Source organism: Protopterus annectens, chromosome 10.part0 (genome assembly GCF_019279795.1).
Source record: "Protopterus annectens isolate FY-2018-M chromosome 10.part0, PAN1.0, whole genome shotgun sequence".
Lineage (NCBI taxonomy): Eukaryota > Metazoa > Chordata > Ceratodontiformes > Protopteridae > Protopterus > Protopterus annectens.
In genome coordinates, this window is record NC_056744.1 from 258,609,728 (window position 1) to 258,622,616 (window position 12,889).

The window sequence follows — 12,889 nt, forward strand, 5'->3', positions numbered from 1 at the left end:
TCAGCAACTTAATCACACACTTTCATCTGCCTTGCGTCTATGCTCACAAAACTTTTTTCTATAGCCTTCAGGTGTTAACTTAAAAAACTCTAATAAACAATTTTTAACAGTATTATAATTTAAGAAATCAGTATCAGATAATTTAGAAACAGCAGTTACAGCTTTACCATGGGGTAAAGGGGTCAAGAACTGTACCCAGAGCCCTTGGTCAACATTATGTATATGTTTACAAACTCCTTCAAACATATGAATAAAAATAGCAAAAGTATCGCCCTCTGTAAATTGTGGAAGACATTTGCTGACCTTTTGTGCTTCTGGGGTTTAGTTACTCCCTTCCCTATTACCTCCATGACAATGGCGAAGAGTCAGCATTTCCTTTTTATGTTGCCTCTGCCTCTCATTTTATTTGGCTTCCATAAGTCTCAGTCTCTTTGCTGATTCTAATCTCATCTGTTTCTCCTTTTCTTCAGCCTCCAAACACTACAGTCTCTCTGTTAATTCTAGTTTCAAATGTTTGGCCTCCAGTTCAAGTCTCTTTAACTCCAGATGGATTTATAAGTCCACTTAGACAAAGTTGAACTGTCCATTTTCTGAGGGTTGTACATCCCCAAGGCCAGTCTGGTTGTCTTCCCAGTTGCTGTTCTGTGATGCCGCTGTGGCTAAGGCTGGAATAATTTCCGTATCATTCAGGTTGGCATGCACCACTCCTTTGGCTTGGCACATCTCAGTCAACTGGCTCCTTGTCAGCTTGCCATAATCATCTGTTGACATCCTTACCAGCTCTCTCTGACTAACTAAGCTAACAAAAAATAAATAAAACTATTGTGATATGAAACTCTGAATGTCTACCTTGAGAGTACAAAAACCTTCTTTAGTGGCCACTGTTTATAGGCTACAGGATTTCAATATCCACACCACTGAATTCTAATATGTGATATGGTGGTCCCACCACTGCCAGCCAATTAATATGTGATGTGGATATCCTATACCCTGCCCACCAATTAATATGTGATGACCCACCACTGCCAACTAGTAATCAAGGAGTCTCAATCCTCACCACTGGCAACAGTGGGGGATGGTCACTGAGAGGATAACAGGTACATACACAGTATTTACAGATTCAGCTCTCTGTATCAAGTGCAATTTCCCTTAAGAACACATGAAGACCAGAGTCAGTCCAGGGCTGGTTTCTCCCTCTTTCTTCAGATCCCCAATAAGGCCCCTACTGGCACAGCTATAGAGTTCAGATCTCAGTTGAGTGACCAAGCCAAGACCTCCAGCACCCTCTCTGTCCAACCAGTGCTTCGTGTCCCTGCCCAAGTAGCTGACACACAAACTCTTTGAGGTTTGATACTGTTCTAATACATTTGTGACACCAGCATATTGTATAAATTAATTTGATATTCACAAATGACATATAATTATTTACAAAATTCCAGCTAGCTGTGCAGGCAGTACCTCCTTTCATCACAGTGAGTATCACAAAGGCATTACTTTACTGACAGATGCATGCTTTCATATCAAATGAGTTGCATCAGTTATGCCATTGCTTTAAAATTAAGCAGTTAATAGCTTCACTGGACCATCTGATGGTTTAGCAGAAAGTGGTTGAATAAAACACTGAAACATATGTTAGTAAAAGTAATTGACGGAGATGGTAAGAGCTAGGCCAAGTCTTTCTCTACTTTATTGTTTGTGACAAGAGAGTTGTCACAAGCTTTGATTGGATTTACGCTATTAGAAATCTTTTATGGTAGGCATCCTAGATGCCTGCTTGATATTGCTAAAGAAACTTTGAAAGAAGAAAAGACATGATTTAAAAGTGTCATAAAACATTATATCAAACTACAGGATAAAGTGAATCTGAGTATGTGCACAGTAAAGGAGCACATGCAAAAATTCCAAGAAATGCAATATCGAGCCTGTTGTAAAAATACCCAACTTAGAATTTAGCTCAAGTTATCAGCACTCACTGTGGCGAACATATTTCTTGCAAAGGGGAATGCTGTATTTGAGGTGGATCAAAACCTCAATCAGCATAGTAGATTACACATATAAACAACCTGGGACGATAAAGAAAGACTAAATCTGTCATATTAATATCTTAAATCCAGGGAAAGAAGTAGAAGGTTCTTTTGTCAGCCTGCAACCTGAATGTTATATAAGAGAAACTAGAGAGTCTCTACCTGAAGTACAGCTGGGAGAATCTTTGAAAAAAGTGCATGAAATAAGAGAATTGTTATTAAGACATAAAGGACTATTCTCAAAAAAATGCATTGGAATGTCCCTGGACGTTATAATACTGTGAGAGGTTCTAACTCTGAAAATAAGTTTATATATTTTTGTGACAACTTCTACCAGTGCATTTTGTATTTTTATTCTCCTGCCACTAATCTCATGACCATATCTGTGTTTAATGGCCATTTCTTCACTCCCAGGTGTGAGAGATAAGTAGGGCCCTCGAAGACTGACAGCTCATACAACTATAACTTCCTCTCTACAGATACTGAGATAGCTTTTGTACCATAGTAAGTGTGTATGTTTCTGCACATACTTACTGTAAAATGCCACTCTTTCTCTCTATCTCTTCTAGGAGGCACTGTGACAACAAACAGCAATAATCCCTCTCCTGCTTTCAGTAGTAGTGGGCTTTGCATCAGTTCGCTCATTATCTTTGCTGCAGATTGAACCCAAATCACTAAAGAGGATGGAGAGATCCTTCCCTATGCCATCTGGCTTGCAGTTTACACTCTTATTCCCCTTCCACAGAATGCTTGACTTTAAATGCTTTTGTAATGCCTCACAGAAGTCAAAACCTGACTTTGAAAAAGCCTTTGCTAGTAAGTTCATACAATAAACTTACTGTAAAATGTGTGACTGCCAACTAGGAAGGAGTGTGCTGCATGATTTATATTCAGGAACCTGCTGGCTTGTACTGGTCTACAATGAGTGAAGGAATGTGCTGGACTGATAGTAATGACTTCAGCTGCATTGAAAAGATTAATGGATATAATGGCCATTTCAGGATGTCTTCATTTCAACAGTGAGTTATGCTGTACTAATTACTGATTGATTAACTGTAGTCTACCAGTTACTTTAGCTGTTTTATAAATTGATGAGCTATATGATTTATTGTGCTGTACATCAAGTAATAAATGCAACTGCATATAATGACTTAATAAATTTAGAACTCATTCTGGGCTTGTATTATTTTCAGCCTGTCCTATCCTGCAAGTAATTAATCAGTGAACAATCCCACCTTAAAAAAATCAGGATAACGAATTAAAGAATTCGGCTGGTAATTTTGTATGTACTCTGTAGATTTTCATAGATGAACACAGCACACCAGTTACATAAACTAGCTTAGATGAGACGTGCTGCTGATTTGGACTTACATTGTATTTGCTTTATTGTTGGCTGGCTATAATATTGCCGTCTATTAGAAAGACTGTCTAAATTTGGCCACAGCAAAACACTAGTGTGAGTTTTCAAGCACAGTTTTGGCAATTCCCTGCCATCTCAGAACTGCATCTTGTCAAGACTTTCTATACCTACTATTCTGGAACCTTGTGTTTTTTTTTAAAGACACAACCTGACAACTCCTGACTAGAGAAACACACCGTCAAGTAACACAGTACTTAAATAACATGTTAAAGACATTGTTTGCAGGAGAATAAGCCCCCTCATATCTCAACATGGGGTGTTTAGACCCTCATATCCATATCTCAATTTATACTAACTCCATTACATCTGACACTTACTTCCATACTTCAGCAATATCATATGGAATTTTCCAAGTGTATTTGGCATCTTGGGTGTAACTAGTTGAGGATGATGACTTAGATGTGATCTAAAACTACTTGATGCAAAGATGCAGTTTCAACTATTCCACTAATTAAACTGGTGAGAATTCAAAATTCTGGTATCCTATCAATCCTGTTCTGTATGTAGCACAAATTATCAGTGTTTCAGTGTGTGTGTGTGTGTGTGTGTGTGTGTGTGTGTGTGTGTGTGTGTGTGTGTGTGTGTGTGTGTGTGCGTGTGCATGTACGTGTGTGCACGTGTCTGTCCTTTTCTCTCTCCATCACTCATTTTATAAAGGGAATGCATCTCCTAATAAGTAAAACATATACACTTTGAAAGGCCTACCACAGCTCCTGTTGAATCATGTATTGCTGAATAGTTCATGTTAAGGAAAACTTTGGTATGATTATGAGAAAAGCATCAGCTAATGTGTAATGGCCTTGGATGATTATTACAAAAGCATTATCACAGTGCAACATGTGCAAACAGCTACTAATCTGAGGAGGAAGATGGTTCTGACTAGCTATAGTAGAGAAATAAGAACAAAACTTGGGATGGTTAAGCAGACTTGGCAAAGCGATTAGTTCCTTATTTCATTCACCACATCCATCTCAAAGGAGCAGTGGTGTTAGCTTTGAAATGCTTGAATTAATGACTACACCTTAAAACTAAAATTGAAGGGAGTACAGGTGTCATAGAAAGAGAAAAGAGGGTTACGTAATCAGGTAGCAGGAAAAATAATTCAGAGCTCAACAGTGCAGGAAACAGGGGTTTCTTAAGGCAGGGCAATGTTATTGAAAAATGCAAGTACTCTGGAAGGAAAGGTTGAGCACTGCAATCAGGGATGCACAGAGAAGGGCTGGCATTGCTGGAATCTGCTCATCTTAGTCAGTAAGGAGATGTTGTGGGACACAGAAATACCTAGATACAGTTTGTGCAGTAATATTGGACAAGGGTGGAACTGCAATGGAGCAACAACTTACATAAGGGAAGGAAGGAATCAAGTGTGAGATTTGATTGGAAGAAGAGCATGTCCGTATGGAGCGAAGAAGGGAGTGGGCAGGGTCATGATCAAAGGCACACTGTAATATTTAGGGCAAAGGACGAGTGTAGGATACAAGCAAAAGTTATGGAACATGTAATGGGAGGAAGAAGGAATGAGAATGAAGTAACTACAGTTACATATTTTCAGTCTTGAGAAGAGAGAGGATAAATGAATTATTCTAAAATAGGCAGTCTAATCAACTGTTATATAAATGGCTGAGGACACATTGCTCACTGGCACAAAAAACATTTATTTTATGTGTAATATTAGTCATATTTCATGATAAAATTATAAGCTACGTTCTCATACTTTTCAGGAGAGACATTCAAGTCTATTCTAAAAAGGGGTCACTAGCCTAGTGGGAATAATCACGTCAACAAAGGATAGATAGATAGATAGATAGATAGATAGATAGATAGATAGATAGATAGATAGATAGATAGATAGATAGATAGATGGAATTGTAGTATGGTTCATACTTCTCAACCTCTTACCACAAGAAATCTGGACAAAGCCTGACATAATGGGGAGACAAAGGCCCAAATATAAGGACACATTTTAAATATTGCTCTTATAAAAGTAGAAAGTTGCTAGAACACCAGGATTTGTGCTAGCATGCATTTTCTGAAAGATATTTTATTTATTTATTTACTGGGAAAGCCCGACTGGGCCAGAAGCCCATTTTTGGCAGAGGCCCGGGGAGAAAAGCTCCACAGAAATATAAGCAAAATACAACAATTAGATGGTACGATAGTATGCAAATAGTAAGATGCGGAATACACATTGTCTAGTCTATACAAAGTATTCAATACAGTTTTCTAGTAGATACAGGTTCAAAAAGAATAACACAAGTAATTCATTCAGTAAAAATCACTTTGAGAAAAATAAACTTAGTACTGTGTACATATTAAATAATAATTATGAACAAATGAGATTTCCTATATATATATATATATATATATATATATATATATATATATATATATATATATATATATATATATATATCTTTGAGTAGTAATAACACTGAGGAGAGGGAGAAAATGAGGTTAGGAGAGGGCAGTACGGTGAGAGAGTTATAGATATCTTGTCAGTCAGGGTTGGCACAGGAGTAATGCCAGTTTTTGGATAGATGTTCAAATAGTTGTATGAAATTGGGAGATTCAGGTGTGTCTTGGAGGGTGTGTAGTAGAGAGTTCCATAATTTGGCTATTTGATTTGAGAATAGGGCTCTACCGTGAGTGTTGTTATCTTTGATTACTGCGAGAAAGTTTCTGTCTGCAGATCTTTGACTTTGTGGGCATGAGTAAGGAATAACAAATTCCTTGAGGGATGGGCAATTGTCAGGATGGAAGATAATATTGTGTGTGAATTTAAGTTGGTAGAGATGGAGACGGTTAGGTAGCTCAAGATAATTTAATTCATGTAGAGCAATACAATGGTGGGTTTGGTGGGGGAAGGTTGGCTGCAAAGTGAGTTATTTTGTGGTACCAAGTTTCCAGTTTTGTTACATCTGATCTTTTTACATTGGTAAAGAGGGGGAAGCATATAGGAGGGTAGAGAGGATGAAGGTTCTGGATATGGCTAGTCTGGTATTGTCAGTGAGGAATGGCTTGCTTCTGTACAGTGAGCCAAGTTTGACATGAACGTTCTTAATTGTGGTGGCTATGTGCTGGTCAAGTTTGAGTTTGTTGTTGATTGTCACTCCAAGGAGTTTTGTATGCTCAACTGGTTGGATGACTGTGTTGCTTGCTGTAGTCAGTGATTGTTTGCTCTTTATAAATAGCATTAACTGTGTCTTTTTTGGGGTTGAGAACTGGAGGTCTGGTAAGGTAACTGCTGAGCAGATTAAAGTTGAATCGTCAGCATACTGAACTACTTTAGTGTGTGTTTTGGATGAGGCTAGATCATTAGAGAAGATGGTGAAAAGAAGGAGCCCTAGTATGGATCCTTGGGGGTCTCCAACTGAGACAGGTAGAAGTGGTGAGAGTTTGGATTTCCATTGTATTGCTTGTTGTCTGTCAGAAAGATAGCTTAGGAACCAGGAGGGGGAAGTCTTTGATAGGTTTAGTGAGACAAGAGTACTATTAAGGAGTTTCTGATGGGAGACAGTGTTGAATGCTTTTGACATATATATGAAGTCTGAAACTCAAATGCATGTCATTATTTAGTGACTTTAATCCATAGATCATCCTAGTTATTTGTCAAAAAAAACACAGTTTTTATGAGGGACAGACCAAAAATATGAAACAAAAATTTGGACATTCTGTGAAAATCTTTACAGTTGAGAGGTATGTGTGGTTTCATTAAAGGGTGTTTCACTAACCTACTGTTTCTGAATACCTACTTTGTCTGAAATTGTTGCCTATAATGCGTAGTTTACAGTCTACTTTTTTCTCAGACAGCATAAGATTTAGGTGATCACCTTGAAAATGTTAATGACTGCTGACTTTTGACTGTTACTTGTTTTGCAAAGTAGAAAGCTTTCTTGTGAATCTAACACAAGTTGTTTTTGCTCTGATGATTCCTTGTGAGCACTTCTCTGGCTTTGCACTTATTCTCTGATATTAGCAAAGATGGATTAGGCAACTTACTCAATCACTTTCTTCCCACCAATAACTAAAAGGTTAAGAGTCAGTAATGGAATATTCTAACATTATAAACTTGGGAGATGTTCTTTTCCATCGCTAGTACCACTTTTCATTAAATTATTCACTGACTGAATGTTTTAAATGTCTGCCCTTTTGGCTCTGGGTAATATAGAATAGTATTTATGCAATTAACATCCTATTCTTGTTCAAACAATTTGAATTTCAGGATCACAGCCTGTGGTCTATTGTCTGTTACAATATCAGGGATATCATTTATTCAATGCATCTACTTGTAGTACCTCTTTGTCTGACAGTTCAGGATACATAAAATACACATTTTATTAAGAACACAATATTTGTGAAATGAAAGACCTCTCTGCTCACTCTGCTCTGCAGGTGAGATGGTGTTCTAGCAGGTCTACTTCATATGACCTAAATTTCATTTGACTGAAATTCATTTGACTGAGACCAAAACACTGAAAGTTCAAAAGACTGAAAACTCATTTGACTGAAAGTCATAACACTGACACATTAAAATAAAAGGTATATGCCCTTTTCGCAACTGTAGTGCGATCCTGGAGTTAGTAAATATAGTTGGGGGGTGTGGGTGGCACAGCCCCCCACAGTGGGGGGTGTGAGGGGTAAAGCCCCCCCCACATACTTTATACATTTTAAACCATACACATGGATATTTATAACTGCAATGAATAACTCCTTGCAGAAAACAATATTTACCTAAACTATGTGGGGGCCTCACCCCCCAATGTGGGGGGCTGTGCCCCCCACACCCCCTAACTATATATTCTAACTCCAGGATCACACTACAGTGGGGAAAAGGGCATATACCTTTTACTTTAATGTGTCAGTGTTATGAGTTTCAGTCAAATGAGTTTTCAGTCTTTTGAACTTTCAGTGTTTTGGTCTCAGTCAAATGAATTTCAGTCAAATGAAATTTAGGTCATATGAAGTAGACTCATTTCAACAGGTAACTTTTCTTCTCTTGGATTGCTATTATGGTTCCAGTTAAATACAATACACACTTCCACATCACCTGTTCTTTCTGTGTTATGTTCTCTCAGCTATGGTGCAATAATCTTGTCAGACTGAGCCTTTGGTATAACTTACTGCCTATTTGAATGAAAAATGAGAATACATTTATTTTTTTGTTTGAATTCGACTTTCCCCAGCCTCTCATTGTTAATTCTTTCAGTAAGTGTTTTTCTAAGACAATATTAATACACCATCAGACTTATTATTTTTATTTTGTTCTTAATTTTTAATTTTTACTTTTGTCATTGCTCCTGTGAAATGCTCATGGAATATGTAATTCTTCTTCCAGCAGATCCTCATTTTGATCTAGTAAATATACATTTGTTGACATACCTGCCATATGTAGTTCCTTGCCAGATCAGTATTTCAGTTTCAGGTTATGTTACTGTTCATTAAGCAGCATATTTGTAATGTCGTGGAGGTACTTTCTACAGAGATTTTCTCAATAAGCTGTGCAAGGATTTATTATCAGTTTGTACTTCTGCACATTTACAATAACAATGTACTAGTGCTGCATGGAATACTGCAATTGCTAAAAAAAGTAAATTACATACTGGTTTGTATTACTCTACCACAACAACTAGCCTTAACAATATACAGTTTCAACATTGAATCTATTCTCTAGAACAGACTTCACATTCATGTGAAACACAGCTCTTACCTTAGCCTGTTCAATGCAATTTGGATCAAAGGACAGGAATTCGCAAATTCACCCCTGGCATGCCATCTGTGTCCCTTATTGAGAGGGACACCTTGTAGATGCTCTAATTAAGGCACTAGTGTATAGCAATGCCCTTCTAGTCCATGGCTAATGACAATTGCGAAAACTGGGGCATGAATGGGTAGGCTTAAGAAGTTTCTAGGGCCATTAGCCTAGTATTCTATGATCCTATAAAGCAGACACTGCTGACCAGTAAACAGCAGCATCAAGAAAAGAAATGGCATGATTTCACTCTCATTTCCAGCTGCAGTCTGCTGATGTACACAGAGCTTTTTGGATTAAACTGCTTTCCTTAAACATGGAATATGTAAGGACATTGACCACTCCTCCACAGCTTTACTGTCTTTCAAAGCCAGCACAACACATTTTCTTTTTCAATCTTACTTTTCACTAACTAGTAGTATATGGATCAGATAAATCTCCATGCACTAAAAAAAAATTATAATTTGTAATGAACTATGTGTTCTTGACATGGATGCCAAGATTTGAGTTTCACTCTCGACGTCAGTTTCTTGGTACCCATGTCTTGAACACATACTGTATACTTTAGGATTATAGACATGATCACAATCCTCTATATTCATGAAATTTCTTACATTTTTATATAAGCAAGTGATAATGCCCTCCAGGGTATGTGTTAATGTGTAATTAATGCCTGTGGTGTTGGGCATCTACATCCCTGAAGGGCATTAACTACATATTAACACATACCCTAGAGGACATTATTGTACTTAGAGAATGGGCTCTCTAAAATTGTTGTGCAATACTTGCTTATTTATATATTTTTTATTTCTGTATTATTTTTTATATATTTTTGATGTAAAATAGTTCCTACACCTAATGTTTCAAAGTTGCTGTAGTATATGTAAATGGTGTTAGAGGAAGCATTTTACATCCAAAATATATCATTTAAAAATATCTAGATATTTGCTTTATTTTTGGTCCCTTACTGCTAAAACGGGAATTGAAGTAATTAAATAATGATATACATTTGACTTTCAGACTTTATTTCCTTCAGAAATTCACTTTAACACAAATCTTGTTATTTAACTTACTGCGTATTTTTTATAAGTAAGACATTTAAAATATTTTCCTATTTTTGAGCCTTGGTTCCCCCTTTATTTCAGACTTTATCCAGATTTCTTGACCTAAAAGGTTGAGGGGTACACAAACCTCTTATCTGCTGCTGCTGCCAGTGGCCCATCATCTCACTGTCTCTCCCTCTCTCTCTCTCACACACACACACACACACACACACACACACACACACACACACACACACACACAAACACACTTGTACTTCAGAAAGATGAATGCTAAAACAAGTCCTGTTATTGAAGGAACTTTGTGATTTTTTTTTCTTAGGAGGAATATGTTCCTGTTTTGAGCCTTTGTTCCCCCTTTATTTTAGGCTTCATCCAGTTAATTTGTTCTTAGAGGTGAGATGTACTTAAACCTCCTCAATGCTGCTGTTGCTTGATCACTCTCACTCTTCACTTTCTCTCTCACTCATGCACACCTTACCTTCATACATGCAAGCACACATTCACACACAGACAGAAACAAATGCAGAAACAGAAACATGCACACAAAAACTTTTTTCAGTTATACTTACATTCACTAAACAGGAAAAGCACTGCTTAGAAGGTGTAAAAAAAGTCTCGATCCGTCTCGCTTTCACTGATATGCACACATACACTTACACACACACACACACACACACACACACACACACACACACACACACACACACACACACACTCACTTCTGGTTTTTAGTTTTCTTTTTTATAAATATATTTTACACTCGCTAAACAGCAGAAGCGCTGCTTAGCGAGTGTAAAATAATGGCGGCCGTTAGTTTTTTTCTGTCCAAACTCCACTGCAGCTTGAGATGCTGCTGTGAAGTGGCAGACTCATTTTTCAGTGGCCATTACTTGTACATTAATACCCTGCTGGAGAACACTTATTCTCCAATCAGGGTGCTGATGTACAATTTGTCCAATCTCTAACTGTTCATAATACATTTACTATCTAAAAATATATCTCTTTTCTTTATCTGCAAATTTTCTTCACCTATAGTCAACCATCCATCTTCTTGTAAGATAAATTCTATACCATATTGGATCATGTTCACTTTTACCACACAAGGTATATTCGCATCATAGGATTTCACTTTAGATGGAATTTTAAAATAATTTTTCTATTCTTGGCTCTACTCCATGAGTACTTTTTGTTCTATCAGCTTTGTAAGTGGCACGGTAATTTAAGTCTTAAAAAAGGCAACCTGTACATCACCACCCTGGTTGGTGAATGAATGTTGTCCAGCAGGTTGTTAATGTACAGGTAATGCCCTCTGAAAAACAAGTCCACCACTTCATGGCACCATATGAAACTGTCAAGAATATAGGAGAGATAAATAAACAAATAGCCACCATTTTTATGTTTGCTAAACATGGTTTTGCTGTTTAGCATGCATAAAATAAAAAAAAAAAGTACATCAAGAAAAGAAGAAATATATGTGGGTGTGAGAGAGATAGAGATTGCATGAGAGGTGCACCTGTGCATCTGTGTATGAATGTGATAGCAAAAGAGAAACAGAGCGAGAGTAAGAAGACAAATGTCTTTAGACTGCCGAATGCAGTTTACAATTTTCATCCCTTACAAAATAAGAAGCATCAAACTCTGATGTCTGACATTACTGACTGACCTTAATCCTTCAAACAATCAACAACTAGGACTCAAAATCAGGGACAAGTAAGAGGCACGTGGGCACGGGTAGCTACAAAGATATAACTGCTGGTCTTGTGTGTGTGTGTGTGTGTGTGTGTGTGTGTGTGCGTGCGTGTGTGTGTGTGTGTGTGTGTGCATGTGTGCGTGTGTGTGTGTGTGTGTGTGTGTGTGTGTGTGTGTGTGTGTGTGTGTGTGTGTGTGTGTGTGTGTGACAGAGAGAGAGAGAGAGCAAGAGAGAAAGAGAGAGGGGCTGAGAGAGTAACAGAGGGAAAAATAGAAAGTGGGATAGGGAATAACAATATATTTTGCATCATGTAGTCTGTCAATATCCGATCTTTTAAAAATATATGAAACTTTAATATGGGTATTATTGTCTGACCTTAATCCTTTGTGATTTGTCATGAGAGGAGTTGCAAAAAAGGGGTGGGGCTGCTGATCACGTGTGTGTGTGTGTGTGTGTGTGTGTGTGTGTGTGTGTGTGTGTGTGTGTGTGTGTGTGTGTGTGTGTGTTTGTGTAGACATTAAATACTTACATAACTTTCATTTTGGATGTAAAATATTTCCCCAACAGCAATAACTTATGCTATAGCAAGTGTCAAATATTAGGTGGCGAAACTATTTTACATCAAAATATATATTTTTAAAAAAATTATTTATTAATGAAAAGTAAAATCTAAAACAATTTAACAGATAATATTTTCTCTAAGTGCAATAATGCCTTCCAGGGTGGGCATTTTAAGGGAATTAATGCATGTTCAGTGGCTGTAAGACCTTCCACCTGTGGTGTTAGGCCTCACAACACCCCTGGCCATGAAGTGTAGCAGTACATTACAAAAGACCTACTGCATGTTAACTCCATGGTTATGAATGGAAGTGTGTGAGAGAAAGTGAAGCTTATTGAAAACACCGTCATCTCAGAATATGTATAACAGCTGTTATTCCTTCT